Source organism: Nanorana parkeri, unplaced genomic scaffold, assembly GCF_000935625.1.
Source record: "Nanorana parkeri isolate BGI_ZX_2015 unplaced genomic scaffold, ASM93562v1 scaffold818, whole genome shotgun sequence".
In the NCBI taxonomy this organism is placed as follows: Eukaryota; Metazoa; Chordata; class Amphibia; order Anura; family Dicroglossidae; genus Nanorana; species Nanorana parkeri.
In genome coordinates this window covers 583,319-608,247 of record NW_017307086.1, presented here as the reverse complement: position 1 = coordinate 608,247, position 24,929 = coordinate 583,319, and the positions used below count along the sequence as shown (strand labels likewise).

The following is a 24,929-nucleotide window of genomic DNA, read 5'->3' as shown; positions in this document are numbered from 1 at the left end:
CTGACTTTAGTCCTCTAATCATTTGCAAGCAAAAGTGCTGTTTTTAAAAAACATTTCCCTTGCACCTGATTGGGTAAACTCTGCCAAGTAAAGTTTTACTTTGTTTAACCTCAGTCATTAAGATCATTTGCAGTGATTAAATCGGCTGTGTCGGCGACCTGAAAGCTGTTCTTTAGGGCCAGTGAGCAGCTGCTAAGCCTGAGCATAGCCACAGGGAAGCAGATCACATGTTCCTTCATACCTGGAAATGCAGAATATTTGTAATGACTGCGGAGTAGTATGGAACTGTGAGGGAGAGCAGCGTCAAGGTGACACTGTCTCTTTAAAGGTGGAGGCTTGTCTCATAGGACTCAATAGAAAATTCCAAATAATGTGGACTACGGGCAGGGCCCTCCTTACCATCTTGTCTTGAATCGTATTGTACAGTAATTGTAATGTCCTCCTTATATTGTAAAGCGCTGCACAAACTGGTGGCGCTATATAAATCCTGTATAATAATAATACTCTAGAAAATGTTTGTAGTCATGCGTGCGATGAGGTTATTAGGGGAAACGACATTAGGCATGTGGAGGAGCACAGAGGGGTGTTTATGGGAGTATTAGATCAGAAGTATAGGTGGAGATGAACTGTTGAGTGCTTCGAATGTAAGGCACACCAACTTGAATTTTAAACTCTTCATGTAAAGCCCGTGAAGAGGCTGAGAGACAGAGGCAACAGATAAGAAGTGGGAGACATAGATACTGTAAGTCCTGCTACAGAATTTTGGATTGTTTGTAGAGGTGATAATGTCGATAGTGGAATGCCAGACAGCACAGTATTGCAGTAGACAGAGGAGACATGGACATGGGCGTTCTCTTAGGTTAAGGTGGCCATACACTGTGTGAATTTCAGCTGGTTCTCGATGAACCAGCCAAAATTAGTTCAGAAGGTGGCCCTGTCTGCGTCCTTCTGTCCGGCATCCTTTGATCAGAGAATCATGGGAGTCGGTCGGAAAATTTCAGGCTAACAGTGACAGCAGCCAATCGGCTGCCGTCACTGTTCAAGTATTCTGACAGCAGGACCCCCACTGCTGTCAGAATACTAGCCCAGCAGGAGATGCATCCCTCCATGCTGTTTTGCTTGGCTAGAGGAATCTATTATATTACATTATATGTATAAATATATTATTACAGTTTGAACAAAAAAAATATAACAATGTATGACCAGCTTTAGGAAATATATTATTTAAGAATGAATTATGATTATGTGCACTTCGGTGTGGACCAAGTCCACAGTCACCTCAAGGCAGGTGTGGTATGTGGAATAATGGTACCAATCACATACAGGTGAAACTCGCATAATTAGAATATCGTGCAAAAGTAATTGCAGTAAGTGCTGCAAAAGGGGCCCAAACCAAGCACTGAGTGCATATGCATGCTTGTACTTTTCAGAGGTCCGATATTGTTCTATGTACAATCCTTGTTTTATTGATTGCATGTAATAATCTACTTTTTTGAGGTTGTGGATTTGGGGTTCTTGGGGTTTTCATGAGCTGTAAGCCATAATCATCACAATTATGACAAATCACGGCTTGAATTATCTTGCTTTGCATGTAATGAGTCTCTCTCATATATTAGTTTCACCTTTTAAGTTGCATTAGTGAAATAAATGAACTTTGCACGATATTCTAATTATTCGAGTTTCACCTGTATATAGTATTTCTAAAGCCAAAATATAAAATTTATTTTTGGATAGAGTAGGGAATGGTTAAAACTTCTTGTCAGTTTCTTTTTTGTTATCCATGTCCCATTGGGTTCATTTGCATTCACTTTCTCTTCTGAACACATAAAAGGAAGTAAAAACAAATCTCTCCACAGTGAGGGAGATCCCTATAGACTAGTGCTCAGCAGAGCTAATGTCCGTGCCAGAATATTTCCCCTCTACTTTTCTTCTATTGACAACTCAAAATTTTGGATTTTCCTCACTTTCTGTCCCCTAACAGCAACACAGACAGTAATAAAACCTGCGGGGTGCTAACCCTTCTCCACCCTAGCCAAAACTAACATTAATGGTTTTAGAACAATTTGAAGTGTATGAATAGCCAAACCTTTTTTTTTTTTTAAGTTTTGGATAGGTTAGAAATCCCTTGCAATTGCTGACCACTGTGGAAATGTACCACTGGGGAAATTTCCCTACACTTCCTGTCCCAAATATGCAGCATGAAGTTAGAGGAAACCTCCCAAATTGAAAGGGAATTCCCTTCTTAAGCTGCCCATACACCTTACGAATATCGGCCGATTTTCGTATGTGATCGCGTTTTCGTCTGATATTCGTGAGGTTGATGGGCAGTGTACAACCGCAAATACGGTACAATCGATCGACTTTTGACTAACCAGCAGGTTAGAAAACTTCGGTCGATCGTACGATTATGCAAGGTTGGTGTAGTTTCCGTACGTCAAAATTCTTACGATTGACACTGCTCATGCGCAGGCGCAAATACGTGCGGTCGATTACCGCAATTCGCCCAGGTGCTTTCTTTTAATTACTGCTGATTCAACCTTGCGATAATCAGTTGCAGGATGGGACCGCCGTACGAAAATCGTACAACGGTTCGATCATCAGACACAAAGTTTCGTCCGATGATCGCAAGGTGTATGGGCAGCTTTAGAGAGACGTTCCCAGAACAGATGTCCCCATTGAAAGATTTCCCATCACCTATTGATCAGTGACCAATAAAAATAGAATGGTGCATTATTATTGTGACGGGGATGTGGGAGACACAGAACACACACAGAGACCAAGAGTGTTTTTTAGGACCCTTGACCAGAGGGTTCTTTATTAGAGCTTCTCAACTTTAGGATACGACAAGTGTAGGAGCAATCCGGGCAAAACAAACGGCTAAAACAGCAAGGGATAGCAAGGTAAAGTCCAGGGGCACAGGGCAGCAATCCAGATGGAGTCCAGAAACACAGGGCAGCATTCCTGGCACAGCAAAGGGGTCACAGCCGCAGTGCGCAGCACGACTGGAGTCCAGGGACACAGGCAGCGGTCCAGGCACAGCAAAGGCGTAACAGCCGCAGGGCACAGTACAGTTGGAGTCCAGGGACACAGGCAGCGGTCCAGGCACAGCAAAGGGGTAACAGCCCCAGGGCACAGAACAGTTGGAGTCCAGGGACACAGGCAGCGGTCCAGGCACAGCAAAGGGATAACAGCAGCAGGGCACAGTACAGTTGAAGCCCAGGGACACAGGCAGCGGTCCAGGCACAGCAAAGGGGTAACAGCCTCAGGGAACAGTACAGTTGGAGCCCAGGGAAACAGGCAGCGGTCCAGGCACAGCAAAGGGGTAACAGCCTCAGGGCACAGTACAGTTGGAGCCCAGGGAAACAGGCAGCGGTCCAGGCACAGCAAAGGGGTAACAGCAGCAGGGCACAACAAAAGAGGGTCACGACTCACACTTAAGGCATCAGGTCACTCCGCAGAAGAGGGATCCACATGGGATGGTAAGGCAGGAGGCTTTCTGTAAAGTTGGTCTGTGGAGCCTCTTCAGTGTTCGAGCAGGACAACAGTTCACAGGTAGTAAGGCACTACAAGTCCCAGTAGTCCCTAATCAGGGAACACACATTCAGAGCCAGATGTCCCAGCAGTCCTCATCTTCTTCTAGTCTCTTTCCAGTGAGACCCTCCAGCCATGAGTATCTCATGTCTAACTCTGAAGTAAAAAGAAAAACTCTGGCTACTCTGAGCACAAGGCTGTTAATTGTACCTGGAGCATTCTTCTACCGGAGACTAAATGGCCGGTGACAAAAGTCTAACTTTGTCCTGGTTTAGGATACAACATATCCTGTGCTTCCTGTTGAGAGGAGCCTCATCTCCAGACCCACCTGTGTGAAGGACTGCATGGGTAAATTATGTAGATCAGCTGACTGATTAATATTAGGCCTTTTGAACATTGGTTCTTAGAGTTTGTTAATTTCCAAACACATCTAATATTTCAAAGGTAATATTTCTGATCTACGTTACAATTATTATTATAGGTATAGCACTGACAACTTTATGCAGCACTTTAGATACAGCATATTCGCATCAGTGCCTGCCTTTAAGGAGCTTACAATCTAAGATCCCTATCTCACATGTTTACAGGCCCAATTGTAACAGGAGCCAATTAACCTTCTAGCATGTCTTTGGGGTGTGGGAGGAAACCAACATATGTACAGAGAGGACATGCAAACTCCTTGCAGGTAGTGTCCTGACCAGGAATCAAATCAGGGACTCCCAGTGCTGCAAGGCAGAAGTGTTTAACCACTGAGTCACTGTGCTGCCCTAGGCACTGTCTAAACCCTTCACCACTCTATCCAAAACTAAAAAAAAAAGATTTTGCCTAGAGATACTATTTATTTATCCACATTCTGCATAATACAACTGCAGTGCCAATTAGTTTGAATTATACAATTATACATATGCTTCCCACTTACCTATTAACAATAAAGTGTCTACAGACTCCAGCCCAGAGTCCACCTTTAATCTGGTAACAACTCTGAAACCAGAAATTATATATACTTCCTGTGTTTATTACTCAAGTACATGTAGTGTGGCTTGCAGGGCAGTAGTTCAACTGTGTCCTATCTTTATCTCAGTGTAGTCACGCACTTGACACTTAGAAACAGAGCCTCAATATAAAATGAAAACTGTTTCTCTTAAAGTAATTAGGGATTCAAGCATGCTTGTTGATTTTCTCCATTCACCACTTAAATCCCTCCACATTTTGCATTGTCCATTGAACACACAATCTCAATTTTAGAGGAGCTTTTTGAGAAAACCAATTGCATGCACTATAGAATTAACAGACTGGAATGACATTCTTTTCTCATAATCGATATTGTTAAATAATAGCGCTGCTCTTACCCGTATCTGATTGTATGCCGCTAATGTCCCATGTTTCTTGGATGTCATGAATAGTGTTTCTTGCTATAGTTGTCACATTATCTGCAATTTCCTGTCTTTTATTATCACATGAATATATTCAGCGGGCATTTGAGGGAAGATGCTTTGTTTGCAGGCTTATTGACTATGCCAAGGAAAAGAAGAAAAACAGTGTTTAAATCTGTTATCAATAAGTTATTTTCTGTACATCTCTGTCTCTACTATGTGAACAGATTCCTTTGCATAATATCTTAAGTGCCTTCACAGTTTTCCTAGCACATAATTCATCCCAAATGTTAGTGAAAAGGGCCTGAGTATCAAACAAAATGCATTGAGGTTACCATAAAAGAGAGATCCATTGAGCTGTGAAGTGAGCTGAGACATTTAATAAATGTGTGGCATTCAGTCTTCTCTCAGTCATAAAAGTGACTTTGTTTTAGAACAGTTTCCACTGTAAATTCTACCTTATGGTATCAATGTATTAAAATAAGATGCATAGAGATTCAATTACAGGTCTGCATATTGTAGAATGTATGGGGTCTATCTATAAACATTTTGCAGGGCTATTCACCTTGCAGAATGTATTATGATGTAATACTGCACTATGGCCACTAGATGGAGCTGGGAAGCATAGGAAAGATATATATTAAGAATTTTAAGTTTTGTCATTATTCGTAAAAAATAAACGTTGACAGATATTCGTAGGGTGAAGGGCCCTGCAAATTGTTTATAAATGGAACCACTGGCGTAACAATCACCATAGCGACCCAGGCGGCCGCTATGGTGCCCGGAACACAGTGGGGCCTGGCCAGATGCCGTGCGGGCCGCCTTGGTCACTATGGGATCCTTTGCTGTTCCCATACAAAATTTTGCTATGGGGCCCTGTGATTTCTAGTTACGTCCCTGAATAGACCGCTATGTGTTGCTTATACATATCCAACGCAGTGCAGGCCCTACACAGGATTTCATAAAAGATGCAATTGTTCATAACACAAAAATTAGAGACGTGTTTTCCATGCCTATAGTTTGGTGTCTGTGAGTTAGATGTTTTTTTTTCAAAATTCTTTCACCATCAAATATTTATAACAGATTCCTCCATCCAGGGCCGTCTTTCATATTAGAAAGAAGGGGCTTGTGTTCCTACCTGGAGATCCGACTGGTTATAATTGCCCTGATTCGATTTGCATAGTAGCTTACTTTATCCGATCCATGACCAAAGTAAACTTGTACAAAAAAACAGAAAATTTAACCCGATAGAAGATAAAGATAAAATTTAACCCGATAGATGAATATCAGGGTTGATCCACATCTAATTTGCGACTGCATGTTATCCATGGTTTTAATAGTATTTAATGAGTTAAATGTATAAACGTATATGTGTTTTCAATAAAATTATCTTCTTTTTCCATTCACTGACTTGTCCGGATCCTTAATTTGACCGCTACTTAACCCGTCTTTCATATTGATTGGACCCTGGGCAAACATTTTCGTGCCCCCCCCGCCCCCCCAGTGAAACCAGGTGGCTGCCTATGCACCCCTCACCTCTGCACACACATAAAGCACCCTTGTATACACACATAAACATATAGAGGGACTGCGCTTTTCCCTCTATATACCAGGCCGGATTTGACCCTCAGCCCCCCGCAGTAGGTCTCCAGGCCCCGCATGGCTCTCAGCACCTACTTGGCCCTCCTCCTCATCTCACTGACAGTATCGGCCACCTCGATCAGATGTCGGTACCTCTCTATGACCATCTGTCTCAGCTCCTCCTTCTTCTGCTTGGTCTCCACATATTGTCAGGATCCACCCTGCTACCTGATTGACAGCTGGCTCTGCTCTCTAGAGCCTGAGCCAGCTGTGTGCACCCCCTCACCTGTCTCCAATAAGCGCTGCAGGAACAGAGAGAGTGGAAAGGGGAATCCCTGTGGGGAGTGATGACTGACAGTTACTGCTCTCTGCAGGGAGAAGCCGTGAACTGAGCAATCAGCGGTTCCAGGGGCGGAACTACCACCATAGCGACCCATGCGGGCGCTATGGGGCCCGCACCAGAGGGGGGCCCGGTCAGGAGCAGGAGGGAGGTTTAGGGGTCCTCAATTTCTGTGCGGCCGCAAGTCAAACACTACACGGTCGCACGGAACCTAAGGACACTTAACCTGCAATCCTCCCTCCTGCCACAGTCACAGTGCAGAGCAGGGGAGGGCGGAGTTATCTCCTGCCTGTGCTCGGCTTTAGGAGAAGCAGCGGAGTGCAAGTGTGATCTGGACTGCTGACAGGCAACGGGGTCGGGGGGACAGGGACTGAAGCCTTTGTTCTTACATTCATTGAGCTGCAGGAGCCATTAACACTGGCCGTGGCTAATTCATATGCTAATTACGTGATTTGCATAATAATGAGCCGCTGTATTTATATGCAAATCCCGCCATGCCTCATTAATATGCAAATCGCCCTTCCCACTCCAAGGCCACTTAATGAGGGGGGTGGGACAGGGGGGAGTCAGGTTCTAAAGTTGCGTAGAGAAAAAAGGGTTACGGCTTGTTCACACCATATACAGTGCGTTTTAGTGCGGTTAGCTGCTGGAACGCACTATCGCATAAAAAACTCCCCTGTGCGTGCTGGAGTAGGAAGATGACCTTATGGGCACCCCTGGTGTAATCCTTCTGTGGTGTGGCAGTGTAATTATAACTTAAAATAACACTGCCACACCAGTGAAACCTGGGAAAGTGGGATTACAAATGATGAACCCCTGTGGTATGTTAAGTTATAATTATAACCCCCCTTGTGTAATTGTAAATCCCATTTTCCCAGCTTATTTGGTGGCACTGTTAAAGAATTAGGCCTCGTTACACATGATGTTCTGGCATTCCTGCAGCAGAAACATACAGATTCTTGTGACAGGAATGTCAGGTGTCCCACTTAGATGTGGCTGCTGTACCCACTGAAGTTAATGACCAGGTGATAGCGGCCATATCTGTAAGCGGCAGTCCGCACGTAATGTACATGATATGATTAAATGCAGTTTTGAATAGATTACTGTCTCTGGATGTACGTATATTGCATTCAGGGACAGTGATCTATTGCAAACTGCATTTAATCATATTGCTATGGGGCCCTGTGATTTCTAGTTACGCCCCTAAGCAGTTCATGATCACTCACTTCTTGATGTAGCTGTCCTGTGACACATGCAGTTTTTGTTAGTCACATGCAGTTTGTCAATTTGTTTCTTTTATTTCAAAAGCTCTACCTTATCAGTATGCAGTCATTTCTATGAGTTCTATACAACTCATAGAGAGGTACAAAAAGCAAAGGCAGAGGCATGGTTAATGTGTCACTACATCACCCTGTAAATGTCAAGATTTTGCAAGTAAATTTGAAAATTCTGTAAAACAGTTGACAAGATGCTTTAGGCGTTTTAAATACACTATACTGTACACAAGTAAGCTGTAAATAGAATCGTTTTCAAACATACTGAGGGAGATTTATCAAAACAGGAGCAGACCAAATCTGGAGCAGCTGTGCATGGCAACCAATCAGCATCCACCTTTCATTTTCAAATCTTAACTGAACAAACTGAAGAGAGAAGCTGATTGGTTGCCATGCACAGCTGCCTCAGATTTTCTCTGCTCCAGTTTTGATAAATTCCCTTCCCTGTATTTCTATGGCTTTGTTATTGTATTTTACATGACACGTTTGAGGCTAATAGCATTAGCCGAGTTTGTGGGAGGAGTCGGAGCCTCCAGGGCCCTTAAACACGGAGGGGAAAGGTGGACGCCTCTGCTGCTGACCTCCGGCGTACCCTCACACCCATCCCCATTATTATTACTAGTATTATTTTCAAAGCTTACTAGAGTACGCCCCCTTATTTGGCGTACTGACCATAAAATCATGGCACACCTCAGGTTGTGTGGGGTAGGGAGGTCAACATGGCCTTGGTGTATATCACGTACAAAGCGGGGCAACATGCGGGGCCTGCGAGATTCCGAACACAAATAATGTTATCACTAGTATATTATTAGATGTTGGGTTAAATGTTTTGTATTTTTTTTATATAATTGTATTCTCTCCCTGTCAGAGCAGAAGTGTCAGGCCGTAAAGCAATTCTCTTTCCAGCTTGTGCTGAATGCTGACAACATACACTCAAAAACTGTCAAATAAGGAATATATTGTAAGGAATATAGTGTAAGGTTTACATGAAAGACAGCTAAAAGCTTTGTGCTAACAGTTTGACCTTCCTTCAGCAGCCAGCTAGAATGCCAATTACCAGCCCTGATCTCAGGCAGGCAGTAACAGAGCCTCTATGGGGGCCTTACAGCATGTCATTGGGCTGACATTCATGCTCAGACAGAAGAAGAATACAGTTAATATCAGCATGCATCTCTGTACCTGAGAGGCAAGGCTGCAAACAATGTAACAATATAAAAGTAACAATGTAAAAGTAGCGATTCTGATTTTTACAAATCTCCATTCCTGGCTGGTCCTTTTAAAATGTGTTTGTATTAGTTATGTTTTTTAGGTTCATGAATTGTGTGACATTTTGTTGATAAGGCCAGTGATATAACCGCTGTGGGTGCAGCCAGTTCAAATGTTCATAAGCCTGCAAATCTAGGTAGCATCCCAGTTAAAGGCAATAAATCTCTGAGCGTCTGCTCATTGCTTTGTGCACTTGGTTAGTCAGTAATTGCCTGTGATCCAAACTCCCCACTAACAGAAATTTGTAGAAGCTCCAGATGGCATCGTGGCTAGTGTGTCATGATGTCATTTTGGTATCCCGGTGATGAGGCCATCTTGCAATAGGGCTCACCAACGCAAGGTATGCTTTCAATCCAATGGACAAATAAATCAACAAAGACAAATAGCTTTTTATGAATCATTGAACACTGTGACACAAGAGGTCGTGATGGAGTTTTGCTGCATTAAAAAAATTAAAATTTTGGCCAGGTAACAGCCGGGCCAATGAACTGCAGTCACTGTTCTTGCATTCTGTCAGTGGTAAGCACCAGCTGTCAGAATACAGTAGCCAAGTGGGAGATATGTCCATCCATGTGGTTTAGTGTGGACCAAGGAATCTGTTATTATTATACTGTATTTAGTTAGCTAATTTGTATTGAAGGTATAGTCACCCTCTCCAAAGGAAGGACAGTGTCTGTATGAATTCAGAGGATCTACAGCTGAGTGATAAATAAATAAGCTACATTTTTGTTAATAGTTAAGGCACTTGAATGCATTTAAGTGTCACTTTAAAAGAAATGACAAGGTCACTGCATTTGTGGCAAGATCAACAGGTATTTTCTGTACTTGCTTAAACCTTTCATAGGTTAAAACAGGAAACAAATTCATCTACCACATCTAAGGGCTAGTAAGCTGCAATATAATACATTATTGGTTTGGGGTTTAGCTACCCTTTAACCATCTTGTTAATTGTGTTTGTTTATGCGATTGCTCATTAATGTCAGTACCAGCATGATGGCTAAATGGTTAGCAATTTTGAAATGTAGCGTTGATGCATTTGGATCCCTTCCAAATTTCGATGCTATGTGGTTGGAGCTTCTTCTTGATGTGATTTTGTGAGTATTCTTCGCAACCAAAAAACAATATTGTAAAAGAGATATTGGTTCACAAAGTTCTTCTTGGTCAGGAATGGATGTAAACAATTCAGTTATTTTTATTGCTGCTTAATATGTGGGTCCTAAATCAATGCAAGAAATGTATACATGATAATAACTGACTTTGTACTGGTAAGCCACATAGTTTTCTAATAAGGAATAACAATATATCTGCCTGTAAATTCTCATAAATATTAACAAGTGTAGCATGTTTATAGATGTTTGCATCCACCTCTGACATATGTGTATATGCAAGGGTAAATCTACTCTTGTCCTTTTATACTATGAACATGAAGGGTTGATGAACTGTGCTTAATGCTATTCATCTCTGATCCGGCATATGTTATGCGTAACATGAATGCAAGTTGCCATAGGCATCACTGATTCACATAATAGCTGAGTGAAACCTGTGTTCTGTTCTGACTACTTTATAGAGAAGAGATAATGTCATATTCCAAGCAGCTGCCAGAGGGATGGATGCTTCCCTAAAGCTTATTATATGTACTCCCCAGTCAGGGCTATGTACTAAACTAATATAATAAATGGTACCCTAGCACATGCTTCTATATTATGCAGGCCTTATTGATCTATGAATGCATTGCGCAGCATAACAAATACACTACTTATACAACATGAACTTCTATAGGCCATCAGCATATACATTTGTGTGAAAAAAACCAAACACTTTTCACTTACTCTAGCTCATAGTGATGTTCAGTGTTAAGTGCAATTATTAGATAATGATTAAAAAAGTCTATTTTAGCTCTTTCAATGTACGAGGATGCCTGTAAGTGAATGACATTGTATAAAGTGTTACAGTAACTATGTTTAATAGGCCCAGAATTACAGAAGAAGTCAATGCAATTCAGGGCTCACCAGGTGTGCAGCAATAATAGAAACACATGATCTGTCTTAACAGTGGTGTCAGAATCCAGCACATGGAATGTTCTGGTAAACCTTGTATGACCGGAGGTCATTTAAACCTTGATTTCCATACCACATTTAGCAGCATCAGTACACTCAACAATAACCCTGTAACTAGTTTGCCTAGCTACATAATTTTTGCATATCTCACCTCTGTGGTACAGAGCAGAATAGAAAATAAGTGAAAGGAAAGGGGGAAAAAAAAGTATGAAAATTATTTTCAAAATGTAAACAAATAGTAAACTTAAAAAAATAAAGATATTTTAAAGAAATGGAAAAAACCCACAATTGGGCGGGGCTAGGAGTGACAGCTAGCTCCGCTCAACTGTTTCCTATTGGTCAGCACCTGCTAGAGTCTTCTAGTAGGTCCGGGCCAATGAATAACAACTGGGAGGAGCCGGCCGTGACGTCATGGCCGGCTCCGCTCAGTTGTTATTGTTTAATGACAGATCAGTGTCCCCAGGTCATTTGGGGACGCTGATCTCTCATTACAACTGGGCAGAGCCAGCCGTGATATCATGGCTGGCTCCGCCCAGCTGTCATTTGCAGGGTGAACAGCCGGCCTTCGGCAGTCTGTTTGCCCCGCTTCTGCTGTCACTTCGGCTTGGTTGCCTTCGGCTGCTGTACGGGCTATTGTGTACACTAAAATAGAATTTAAAATAAATTCCTTGGCACTAGGGATCATGCCTGAGAACGTTAAGCTACAGATTGCCCAAGTTCCACTAATGTCTTATTTGTGTCCTAGTCATTGTCCCTCTGTCTATGTCTCTCTGTCAGTTAGGGCCCGTTCACACTTGTGCGTTTTATGTATATTTTTAAGGGTATGTAATTATTATGTTTACAGGGTTCACTGAACTCTGAGTTGAACCCTAAAGCTGGGTATACATGATTAGAATTTCATACAGACATTTGTATGAAAAACTCTGCAGAATATTTGATAATGCTATCACTGATGTCAAAATCGATAATTGAGTTGACCTCATTAAAGAATAATTTTAAAAACTTTCCCTGGCAGTGTGGCTACCCCAGCACTGCAAAGGATAGGTGCTTATTTTGTCTAGGGAAGTCAAATAAAGCAGATCTACTCACCTGGTCCTCAGTGCTGCAGCTGTTGGCACTCACCTGTCTCCTGCTCTGATCTGGCTGTAGAATGTCCATCAACATCCTCACATCTAATGCAAGTCAATGGACCTGCATAAGACGTGATGACGTCAGTGGTACTTAGACTGCCAGAGACCGGTGGAGACGAGCCTGTGGGGACCGGTCTAGCAGCCCAGTGGCATCCAGGATCAGGTGAGTGTATCTGCTTTGACTCCACTAGACACAATGAGCACTTAACTCTTGTTCTTTAACTATTAGAAAATCAAATGAACGTTCTGAAAATTTGTTTTACAATTAAATTCTATGTATACCCATGTATTCCATGTATACCCAGATTTACATGTGTATAATGCACAGCATGGTGAACATTACCATATTTATAATCAGCTTGCCCAGGCAAATAAACAGGCACACTGCCAAGAGGTTTATGAACCTGGATAAAAGAAGCAATACAATGTTTTTTGTTTAATATGATTGAAATTCAGTTTAAAAAAATTTCTGCTGAGAAATTATCTTCATAATGACATCATACATCTCAGTATACATTATATATGTATGCACTGGCGGAACTACCAGGGTCGCAGCGGTCGCAATTGTACTCTCTGTACTGTGCGTCCCCCCTGTACTGTGCATCCCCCCTGTACTGTGCATCCTCCTCTGTACTGTGCATCGGCCCCTACTGTGCGTCTCCCCTCTATACTCTGCGTCATACCCCTGTACTGTGCGTCATACCTCTCTACTGTGCATCCCACCTCTCTACAGTGCGTCCCACCTCTCTACTGTGCGTCTCACCCCTGTACTCTGCGTCCCACCCCTGTACTCTGCGTCCCACCCCTGTACTCTGCGTCCCACCCTTGTTCTCTGCGTACAACCTTTTTCATAATGGGTGTAAGTGGGGGAGGGGCCTCACCTTTGAGTTTCGCCTAAGGCCTCACAAAGTGTAGAGCCGCCTCTGTCCCGCAGAATGTGCTGTGTGAGGACCCTCTCCACTTAGCCCCACCTTCTGGCCGCGGAGATGAGGAAGAGTGCCCTGCAGGAGACGGAAGGTAAGTCTGGAGTGGGAAGGGGGGGGGTTGCTGGTGTAGTGGGATTCTGTAGTGCTGACTTCTATTATAATGTATTGCTGGGACTTGTAGTCCCGCATAGCTGGTGGTATTCTGCATTGCTGTATGGTGATTATACAACAATGCAGAATAGCTCCAACCATGTAGGACTACAAGTCCCAGCAATACATTTTATTATTAAGTAGGGATACACCACCGCCAATACTGGCCATTTTCACGAGTACTCATACTCGTGAAATCCCCTGATACTAAACGCAGATTCCGGTGTTCTGTCGAGTAGTCGAATTTGCTGACCTCAGCATCTGTGCTTGCGCACAGATCAGTATTATCGAGGAAACCGGGATTTATTCACAAAGTATCTCATGTAAATCGTTAATTGTGATCGTTAATAATATTCCATTCGTCATTCACTGCAACCCATCATTTCCTGCCACCCAGCATTTCCTGCCATGGATGGCATATTATTAACGGTCACAATTAACAATGACAAACGAATACTTTGTAAATAAATGCCGGTTTTCTCTGTAATCCCGTCTGTACGCAAGCGCAGATAATGGGGCCGGCATTCTCGACAGATAAGGCAGGGGGCGGGGGTGTGGGGGGGGGGGGGGTCCTTCATGGTTTCTTGCACCGGGGCCCTGAAGGTTCTAGTTACGCCTCTGTATGTATGATATCATTAGAAAGATAGTTCAAACATAAATTACATAATGTATAATAGACTTCTTTGAAAAGAAAGTTTAAAAATCCTCATTTATAGTGTTTTCAAAAGCAAACACATGAATTCCCTCTTAAAATATGTAGTATTTAATTACCTCTCTTTCAACATCACATAAAATATTCAGCCGATGGATGGAATGACAATTATTTTTTATTGTCAGCAAACAGTTATACAATTCCATAAAAGCATGCTGATAAGCTGAGAGAGTTTCAGACTTTTACAATTTCAGAATCTAAACTACATCTATGTAATGTCTTCTTGAATTTCTAGTTTGTACATTTAGCTTTCTATTAAAGCGGACCTTTACACTCAACAATCAATTTCTACCAATGCATCCCTCTACAGTATGTATGATTATTAATAATAACATACACATGTCAGCTGTAAAATGCTGTGATTATGAAATACTTACACTTGCACAGCATTCACTTCCTGCTTTGAAAGGGCAAAATTACTTCAGTTTGCCAAAGTAATGCACACTGGGATTGTCTTGTCATCAGCAGAGCATTGCTGGGAAATCTCATCTGTAATCTCACGAGATCTCAGGGAAAGGCATTTTCCTCCCCTGAGATGATGTGCAAGGTCACATGTCCTAGTCACATGTCTAGTCACATGTGCCAGAAATCCAGGGAGTCAAAGGAGAGTTAGTAATCTGCCCTTAGTTAGCATGGCCACTATCAGAAGACTGGGAAAGAAAAGGGAAAAAAGGTATGCAAAGAATACAAAGCCGGCAATTATCTAGAAGTATGTGTTTTGTAGATTGTCATTACTAAACATTTCTGAAGGCGTGTTTGTTGTTATTTTAAAGATAAAGATAAAGGTCCACTTTAAAGTGTCACTAAACTCAGGAGTTAAATCTTAAAATGTATTTAAGTGCCTTCACTATTAACAAAAATGTATCTTATTTGTGTATCACTCAGCTGTAGATCCTCAAATCATCTCTTAATTCATGCCGACACTGTGTGTGTGTGTTGTAGAGTAGCCACCGCTCCAAGCTCACTCCCGTGATGGACTACAATCTCAATACATATTAGTAACAAGAGATTTAAAGATCTACAGCTGAGTGATACACAAATAAGATACATTTTTGTGTATGGTTAGGGTAAGTGAATGAATATTTAAGATGTAACTCCTGAGTTTAGTGTCACTTTAAAGCACAACTACAACCTGAAATCCCTTACATCCATCGATGCCATCTTAGCCTCTATTTGGACTGCAGATACCATGGTGCTGCACATGTGATCATCTATGAGGCCAACCATTTGAAGGTTTGAAAGTTTTTTTGACAGCTGAAATAAGCACAATCACAACCTTGACGGTTGTCTGACCTTAAAAGTAACTGTTTTGAGAGATTGATGAGGAAAGTTCCTCTTTAAAGTGAACAAGTGCTTTACCCATGCAGGCCAAAGTAATAGGTATACTTAGCTTCCACTCTAACGAGCAGCACATAATCCCCATTACTTCACTCCACCATTGCTCTGTTCGGCTTCCAACAGTACTGGGCCAATCACAAAGCACAAATACTGTCATATGGGAGAAAGGGGAGTTAGATGCTCACCAATATCTGAAAGTACCAGGTGTTTCATTGTTCTCAGCTGCAAAACAAAGCAACAGGGTAGTGAAGGTAAGGCGAATGGCTCAGTGAGTCCTTAGGGGTAATTCCACTTTCAAATTGTGCTCACAAATAGCAAGCGCTCATTGGTCAGCGCAGTCAGTGAGAAGTGCTCATTGGTTAGTGTGGACAGCTGACTGTGTTGACCAATGAATCCTCTCCATTTGTGAGCATAATTTGAAATATCTAGCGCAGGGCTGCGATGTTGTGTACTCTGTATGGACCGTACACCAGGAGCCATTACCCTTTAAGCCCAGTGAAAGCTCCAAGTCAGGACTTGTAGCTTGCAGAGGACTTCCTTTCTGCTCTTGACACTGAATAACGCCATGAGGTGTAAAGAGATAGTTCTGCTGGGTAGGGGAAGAGTTAAGTTGCCATACACGGTTCAATTTTTTTCGTTCAACGCGAGGAATGCTCGAAAAAAATAGCATTGATAGAGGAATCCTCGCCGTTTCTTTTGTATTTTGACAGCGGCTGCCGGCTCTGTTCATACGAAGATTTTCCAATAGGCTCATTCAGGCTCATCTGATTGAGGTATGCTGGCTGTGTATTTTGGCCAGTTCCTGAAGAACCGGCCGAACTTCGCATAATGTATGTCCAGCTTTAGGCAACCTGTTGGAATCTTCTTGAAATCTAGCCCATAGTTTGAGAATAGACTTTGGGAGTCTTTTTGAAGTGCTTCATAAATGTATATGCTTATTTATGCTGTGCATTAAAGTTTATTTTAATGGAGAGGGGAGAAGAGGTAGAAGGGAGGAAGCTGCCAGCGGTGAACGACAGCTATTGAAGCAGGTTTTCTAATCTGATGAGAAAATACACATGGGAGTCCAAAGAGAATGTGGTTGAGACACATAAGAAAAGAGTCTGAGGATTACAGGAAACCTCAGGATTACAGGAAACGTGTTGTTATTTGCACCAAATTCATTTGCAAGCCTGCATAACATTTATGAATTTGGCACAAACCTATGAAACTGGCACTGGATTTGCGAGACAAAGGGGTCTATTCACGAGGCAGCCGAAGGGTCTAGCCGTAGCTTCTGCTTATGGACCTGATGGAGAACTGCAGCAGAGGGCGGGTGCAATGCTAGTTTACTATTGGCTATTGCAAATTGAAATAGCCAATAGGAATGTAGCAATGCAATCCTATGGGCAAAAATGTTTTTGTTTTTTTTTCTATTCTCCGTGTCAGAATAAAGAAAAAAAAGGAAAAATCAGTGTTTCTCTCCTGGGCGGCCGTGATCGGGAGACTCCCAGAGCGCCTGGGAGAGTTTTTTTTTCTTCTTCTTTTTAGACGGCAGCAGAACCGCCGGCCAATAGAAAACTATTGGACGGAGCTAGCTGTCACTGCTAGTTCCGCACAATCGTTTTCTATTTATTTTTTTGTACTTTTTAAACTATTTTTCTGTTCTGCTCGGTCCCTCAGAGGGACCGAGCAGAACACCGCTCAGCTGCATTCGGCAATGCACTCACTGCTGTTCGGCATCTATAAGAATAGACTGAACAGCAGCGAGTAGCCTGCTGGAGGTTCGGCTTAGCCGATCCAGATATTGGATCGGCTGAGTCGAACTCCTCCTGCACTTCGAACTCCTCCTGCACTTCCTCCTGCACACCCGAAGCCACCCGATGTACCAGCCTGAAGTGAATAGCCAAACAGCGTTTGGCTCACTTCACTTCAGGTCGGTCTTTCACTCGGCTGCCTACGCAGCTTAGTGAATAGACTCCAAACTTTATGACAGATAGGTGCCCACTGATAAAGTACATCAATGTTCCGCATCTCTGTCCATAGTGTCACATATGTGTCTGAGACAGAATTCAGTTGGATCCTCAGTTTCAAGGAAAGGCACCAAGGCATCTGTCGCACAAATACAATATGGATGTGCGATCGAATAGTTATACCAAAAAGTGCTTGGTCTTACTTTTGAATCAGATTTCTTAATTTTATTTACTGAATATGTCGCAAGCACAGCACCAGAATGAAATCTGGTGCAAATTTAATATTAAATCCCCCTGTGAAAATAACCACCACTCAAAATAAGTGTGTTTTCACGTATTTATTGTGAACACAGTGTCACAAAGTCGTAAGAAACTGACATTTCTGGGGCCTCGTAGGATCCCTTTCTGAAGGTGACATAGGTCTCCCCTATCTCCCCTTCTGGGCTATTGTATTCTAAGGCTGGGCACACACCTTACAACCATCGCAAGACTTTTGTCTTGTGATGGTTGTAAGGTACTTAAAAAAACGTACGATCTGCCTATCTTGCAGATCGTGCATAATCGTACGATCGCGGGATTTCCCGCGATTATCGTACGAATATCGTAAGGTGCGTGGGGACCTTAACAGCCACTACATGCAACTGATTAGCTGCAACACTGTTCAGATGATAATTTTGGGTCTGGCTCTTGGACAATAGTCAATTAAAAAAAAAAATGGTTTGAATTTTGAGCAGTGTATGACCAGCTTTTATCTGATTGTTCAAAGTCTAAAGGCAACAATTGATTTTGCGAATCATATGCTCTCATACTGTATGCCTGAATGTTCTCTAGTGCAGTCAAAACTATATTTGTGGCCATTAAGAATGAGAGATCAAGACTTACCTTTCAAGCTATATATTGATCAGGAGATCAATTAAATCTACAGCTGATTACTTGAACATCAAAACTTTGCATGTTGAGAAGAACCTTGCAGAATAATCAGACATGTTTATTTGCTGCATTTAGCATAAACAGGTTTTACCCTATTCAGTTAATCCATTAAAATGGATAAGCTTTTGGCTGCTTAGATCTGTATGTGTATGGGCACCATAGGTGTTTACCTAATGACATAACCTAAATAATGATTGTTTCATAGCAAGATTACAAATTGTATACTTACACTGATTCAGTATTAGGTATACTACTGTGACATTAAAGGATTCTTTCATTTTTATCAATAAAGCGGGGCAGCCTCTTTAACCTACTTTAGCCAATTGGCAGATGATGCCACTCTTAGACTCCCTGCAGTCACATGTTTCATATTTTTAACAGCAGATGCATGTTTAGTGGAGCCCTTAGAAGTGTTCAGCCTATTGAGGTATGAAGCAGAACAGGCCTTAGGAAAGGACATCAGCTGTGCAACTGTTCAGTGCTAATTACAGGTCCATTTTCTGGAATCCATATTCACAGAGATACATCTCTAAAATCTGGGACTGTGTCTGGAAATGATGCACTACTGAAAAACATTATATTAACAAGAATATAAACAAGACTGATTTAGAAATTCTTGGTTTCATTAATGTGCTATTTACTAGAGAAACAAAAAACATTATTCCGCACCTTAGGGTTGCTTTACTAAAGGGGAGGACATTTTTTACTTTGCAAATCTGTGGTCAAAAACTAAAAATAAATATGTATTTCTAGACTGAATTCCTATAAGTTCTATCCCACTCCTAATAACCATATGGATCTAGAAATTTGTAAACTTACTGATTGAAGATGGCCATAGGATGGACTTCCTCAATGCACTAACACAATTTCACTCACAATTTCACCTGTGAATATGCACATTCTGGCACCACTCTCACAGAGCCTGCCTTCTGAGCTACAACTCAATGTCTGAACAATGTAACATCATCATTGCTTCCTGGAAACAATGCATGATTGGATATGAGAAATCTTGAGAAATCAAGCGAGCCTCACATCAAGCAGGAGGTAAACATAAAAGCACACTGGGAATCCAGGAAATTGATGAAAGTGATGGGCATATCGAAGGCAGCACTCACTACATAAAAGGGATTTTTTCAAGTAAGCTTTAATTGCATTCAAAAACAACTCTAGTATATATTCCTATTACACTGCTGATGTTATAACAGGATAGTACATGCTGGGACTATACAACTCCTTTAATGAATAAGATAAATGAGTGTTCACTTCAATCACCCACTCACATGCAAGTAAAATCCTGTTTCTTTAACATTTTCTTTGCATGTGCTTGTCTATTTAAAGCAGAACACTAGGCAAAAATATTATTAACCCTTGCAGTGGGTGCACCTGCACTGCAAGGATTAAGTGCTTGTTTTTACCTAGGATCAAAAGTAACAAAGTTATACTCACCCTCGGTGTCCTCACTTCATGCCTCAGGGACCTTAGCTTGCCGCAGATGAGGGAGAGAGATGCTCCAGGGACTGGTCTGAGAGCAAGCTGCCTCGGAAGATCGGGTGAGAATAACTTTTTTTATTTCTAACCCTAGGCAAAAACGGGCGCTTAAACCTTGCAGTGCAGTGCAAGGGTTAATATTTTTTTTGCCCAAAGTTCTGCTTTAAAGTGAGCATAGGTTCTCCTTATTCACTAAGCTAACTGTCACCTTTAGTAAATCGACACTAGTCTGTATGCAGCAGGCGGAACTTTCTTCCCTACCTGTTGAATCTGCATACAATATATACTTCAAGAGTCACAATTTACTTGCTTGTAAAGATAACATTCTGAGCATAGTTATCTGTATCAGTATGTTGAAGTGCACGCTTTTATCAACCCACTGCTTTCATTTGTGACGCTTGTAACAATCACAAGTCCCTTTTTTATATGAGGTATGCTAATTAGAGGCTGCGGCCTCACATTGCAAAGTAGTAATGTCACACACCTCAGCTATGGCTCTGCAGGTTGAACAACTCCTCCCTGTACAATCCAGTCCTCCCCACCCCCTCCCCTCTGGCCTTGCTTGTTCCTAAGTCTGAAACAAATTCTCAGCCAGTCTACTAATCCGATGTCTCTCCTCCCCACCCATACACACAACCTGCTGTTGTGTTTTTCATGTTTGCGATGAATGAGGATAAACCTGCGAGAAGCTTAATTGTGGAGTCTCTTACTGACAATCTCCCAGCATCTCTCAGGATTATGTTGTAAGACTGTCTTCCTTTTCTCGAGAGGGTTTACCTGGCCGTCTCACCTCTCCGTAGGAGTGCGTGACAACAGCCTACCGGCCTTCTCTGCCTATCGCAGTTCCTGGGGATCGGAAAACTTTACTCGCTGTAGCTGACTGCAAAATTCACCATCATCTTCTTCAACGTCTGCTCATCCCAGACTGATTTCCACAGGTACAAGAAATCTTTCTTTTGTGATGGCCTAATGTGCAATTTGCAGTTACTGATTTTTGTGTGCTATCATAGCTGCTAATGACTGCGCTGACAAACACAGTCCCTTTAGTGTTCCTATAACTTTTGTACAAGATGAGATGTAAACTAGAAAGCTTTTCTTATCAGTGAGTCCTGAAAATACTCCAAAAAAATGTTTATCAGCTTGCGATACCCTCTGGTACCACTACCAGAGATGAAAGTGATCATTTGCGTACTCCTCTTGTAGTACAGATGCTGGGTAAAAAGGTGAATATATTAAATGGTTTTCATTTCTTTTTTTATATTCTTCCGCAGTCAGTATTATGTATCTGTGTGGGATCCAGTTTTTATTTTTGTTTGACTTGATACCATATCAGATAAGCTAGGGAAATAAATATTATCACCTGGATTTTAAATAATATTGCCGAAACGTTTTACTTAAGTACATGTTGCTTTATAATGACGGGCGTTTCACAAGGTTGTGTCTGACACATAACAAAACTTTAAAGTGTAGTTGTTGAAACAACAATGTATAATTTTTCATCTACCAGCGTTGTGTTAAGAAATACAGTATTAGGATGTTCTAAAACTTTATCCCAGTCCTCTAGAATGTGTTCATTGCTTTGGGACAGAAGACCCTCTTAAAAGAACTCCGGCAAGGGTTAAGTGCTCGTTTTGTCTAGGGGCCTCAAATAAAGCAGTTTTATTAAACTGATCCTTGGTCCAGCGGTGATCAGCACTCACCTCTCTCCCCCTCCACTACAGCTGTGGTTAATAGACCTGGGTAAGACATGAAGTCATCAGTGGTTCTTAAGGTACCCATACACCTTGCGATTATCGTATGCGATCGTGTTTTCGTCCTATAATCGCAAGGTTGATGGGCAGTGTACAACCGCAAATACTGTACAATGGTACGACTTTTGACTTTCAAGCAGGTTTGAAAACTTTGGTCGATCGTATGATTCCGTACGTCAAAAATCGTACGATCTACATTGCTCATGCGCAAACGAAAATACGCGCGGTCGATTGCCGCAAGTCGTTCAGGTGCTTTTTTTTAATTACGGCTAATTGAACCTTGCGATAATCGGGGCAGGATGGGGCCGCCGTCCGAAAATCGTACGACGGTTCGATCATCGGACGAAAAGTGTCGTACGATAATCGTAAGGTGTATGGCCACCTTTAGACCGCTGGAGCCCAGGGGAGAAGAAGATGCGGGGACCAGTCTAGCAGCTTGGGGGGAGGTGGCTGGGGATCAGGTGAGGAAATCTGCTATATTTGAATCCCCTACATCAGGGGCGCCCACAATTTTTCGTCTGGAGATCTACTTTTCAAATGATGAGCTCAGACACTGCAGATGGAAAGGGGCGGGGACAACTCTCCCCATGTGCAACATCAGCCACACGATGTTGCACATGGGTTGATGCAGACTGTTCCCCTGTACCTCCGTACGGTAGTACAGGCCTTCGGTTATGGAGATGGAGGAAGTAAATAATGGGTTACAAGTGCAGTGACATCACCACACTTACGTTCCATTGAGAACTATGATTCCCTCCGCCTCATAATAGCAGTGCCAAATTAAAGTAGAACTCCAGGCATAATTTTTCATTAACCCTTGCATTAACCCTTGCAGTGGGGCTACCCCCTGCACTGAAATGGTTAAGTACTCATTTTTGTCTAGGGGTAAAAATAACAAAGTTATACGCACCCAATCCTCTGAGCCGACCGGTCTCTGGAGCGTCTCTTCCCCTCTGTTGCAGCAGTCTAAGGTCCTGTGAGTCATGCACTGCGTATAGGATGTGAGGTCCCCAAGGGATATACCATCGCTGCAGCAGAGGAGGAGATTGGCTGGAGAGAGCAGTCTAACAACCAGCTGGCTGCGAGGTTCAGGTGAGTATAATGCTGTTATTTTTGCACCTAGACACATGGTAAAAATGGCTTCATGGAAGAAGTGAGGCCAGCACATGAAATCAGCAATATGACTTCAAGCAATGTTGAGAAAGTATTTCTTGATTCACTAAAGAGGGTTCACAAAGCTTTTTCACCGGGTGAAAAAAAGAAATGAAGACAGTAAGAACAGTAGCTAAGCCATCATTGCCTAGCAAAAGTCAGTATGTGGTGCCCTGTGATGCCAGCGACATGCCCATTGAAAAAAAGGGTACCCCGTGTAAAACACCTTAGGTGGGTAATGCTGACAAGCACTGAGCCCCTTGGCACCCCTAGTGCACAAGCTTCACCTCTAGGGCAAAAATATATAATAAGCACACTTCTCACCCCATTAAACACTGTTCTGTGTGTGTGCAGCATGCATTAGGTGCCCATGTGTAGGTGTGAACGGGCCATATAGTTTACCTTTTCCTTTTCACACAAAACTGCATTACATAGATGGGAACCAGCCACATAGGAAAGAATAGGATTTCTATTTGCCATGCATCCTAACTCATGTATTTTGCTGCATGAAAACAGACACATTTTTCTCCATTTTATTTCATCCTTGCCTGTGTCCCGCACCAAAACTCCTCTTCTCCATGAACCACAGTATTACATATTTTTGCGTGTATTTGCATGTCTTAAAAAAAAAGATGAGTAATGATGAATCACTGAAAATTTCACAAGGAACTACTTAATTTATTTATTAGTGACTTAGCTTTTTAAATCACCATGTGCTGACAGTGTTTCTTCTGAATCAGGTGTGGAGTAGAAAGTCAGTAACATAGGGTGACTATACAATATGACTTTTTTTTGTATAATAAGTATTTATTGGAGAAAATGTTTGCTCTTAATGCAGATACTAAATTTGGAAGGGAAATTCGGGGATTCCTAACATAAAATAAAATGTCATCAGCATAGGCCGCATATTTATGTTCTCTGGAACCCACCTGTACCCCTTGGATGTCCGGGTCATGAGCTATGGTGGATAGGAAGGGCTCCAGGGATATAGCAAACAACAAGGGTGATAAGGGACATCCCTGCCTGGTGCCATTACTCAGGGAGAAAGAGGGACTGAGTACTCCATTAATCCTCACTCTGGCCATAGGGTTCTGATACAATGCATTAATCGGGGACATCATTCCTGTGCGTAACCCCATGACTTCCAATGTTGCGAACTTGAAATCCCAGGCCACTCTGTCAAACGCTTTTTCGGCGTCCGTCGACAGTAGTAATGTGGCTGGGATTTCATGCGAACATGCAATATAATTGTCAGGGTGCGCAAGGAGTTATCTCTAGCTTCGCGGCCTGGGATGAATCCTGTCTGATCAAGGGATACAAATCTGGGTAGTAACGGTTGTAAGCGGTGTGCCAAGACCTTCGAGTAGAGCTTGACATCCACATTCAATAATGATATGGGCCTATAGCTAGGGCAACATGTGGGGTCTTTTCCAGGCTTGGGAAATACAGTGATAAGGGCTAGGGTTGTTTCTGGGCAAAATTCTCCTCCAGAGGTTGGGGAGTTAGCATAACTGGTCCATCGAGGTAGTAGCAAATCTTTAAAGGTTTGACAATAAGGAAGGGTGAACACGTCCGGGCCCGGGGCTTTTCCCGAGTTCATCATGCTTAACGCTTTAGGCCTTGTTCACACCAAATGCAGAGCAGATCCGCTCAGGTTTCTTTTAGACTCGTTTTTGATGCATTTTTGACGCGTTCCAGATCTTTTTTTTCAGGAAGCGAACAATGTTATGAGGTCATTTCCTTTTACCTCTGACCTTTCATTAGCTGTTCTGATTATTTCCTGCTTCCTCTGACCTTGTCTCTCACATGTAAAATTGTTGCAACATGGATCCATGGGATGCAGGCATGCTCCTGGTGATGGTTATTATACTGCTACGCCAAAGTGCTGTAAGGAGACGTCGCTTTTGGGTGCACCCACTGATGAGTGAAAGAGATCCAAAGGGCCAGTTTGGGACTCTATATTAAGACCTTCGTGAAC

The 24,929-nt window shown here is 42.4% G+C and overlaps 1 protein-coding gene across 1 annotated transcript in view; it reads left to right on the top strand.

The window, feature by feature from the left end:
* The first annotated feature begins 20,635 nt into the window (after window positions 1–20,635).
* FAM160A1 (family with sequence similarity 160 member A1) overlaps window positions 20,636–24,929 on the top strand; it is a 185,918-nt gene continuing 181,624 nt past the window's right edge. Inside the window, exon 1 of the mRNA XM_018565148.1 lies at window positions 20,636–20,986. The gene's annotated coding sequence lies outside the window, so the exon portion shown is untranslated. The remainder of the gene's footprint in view (window positions 20,987–24,929) is intronic.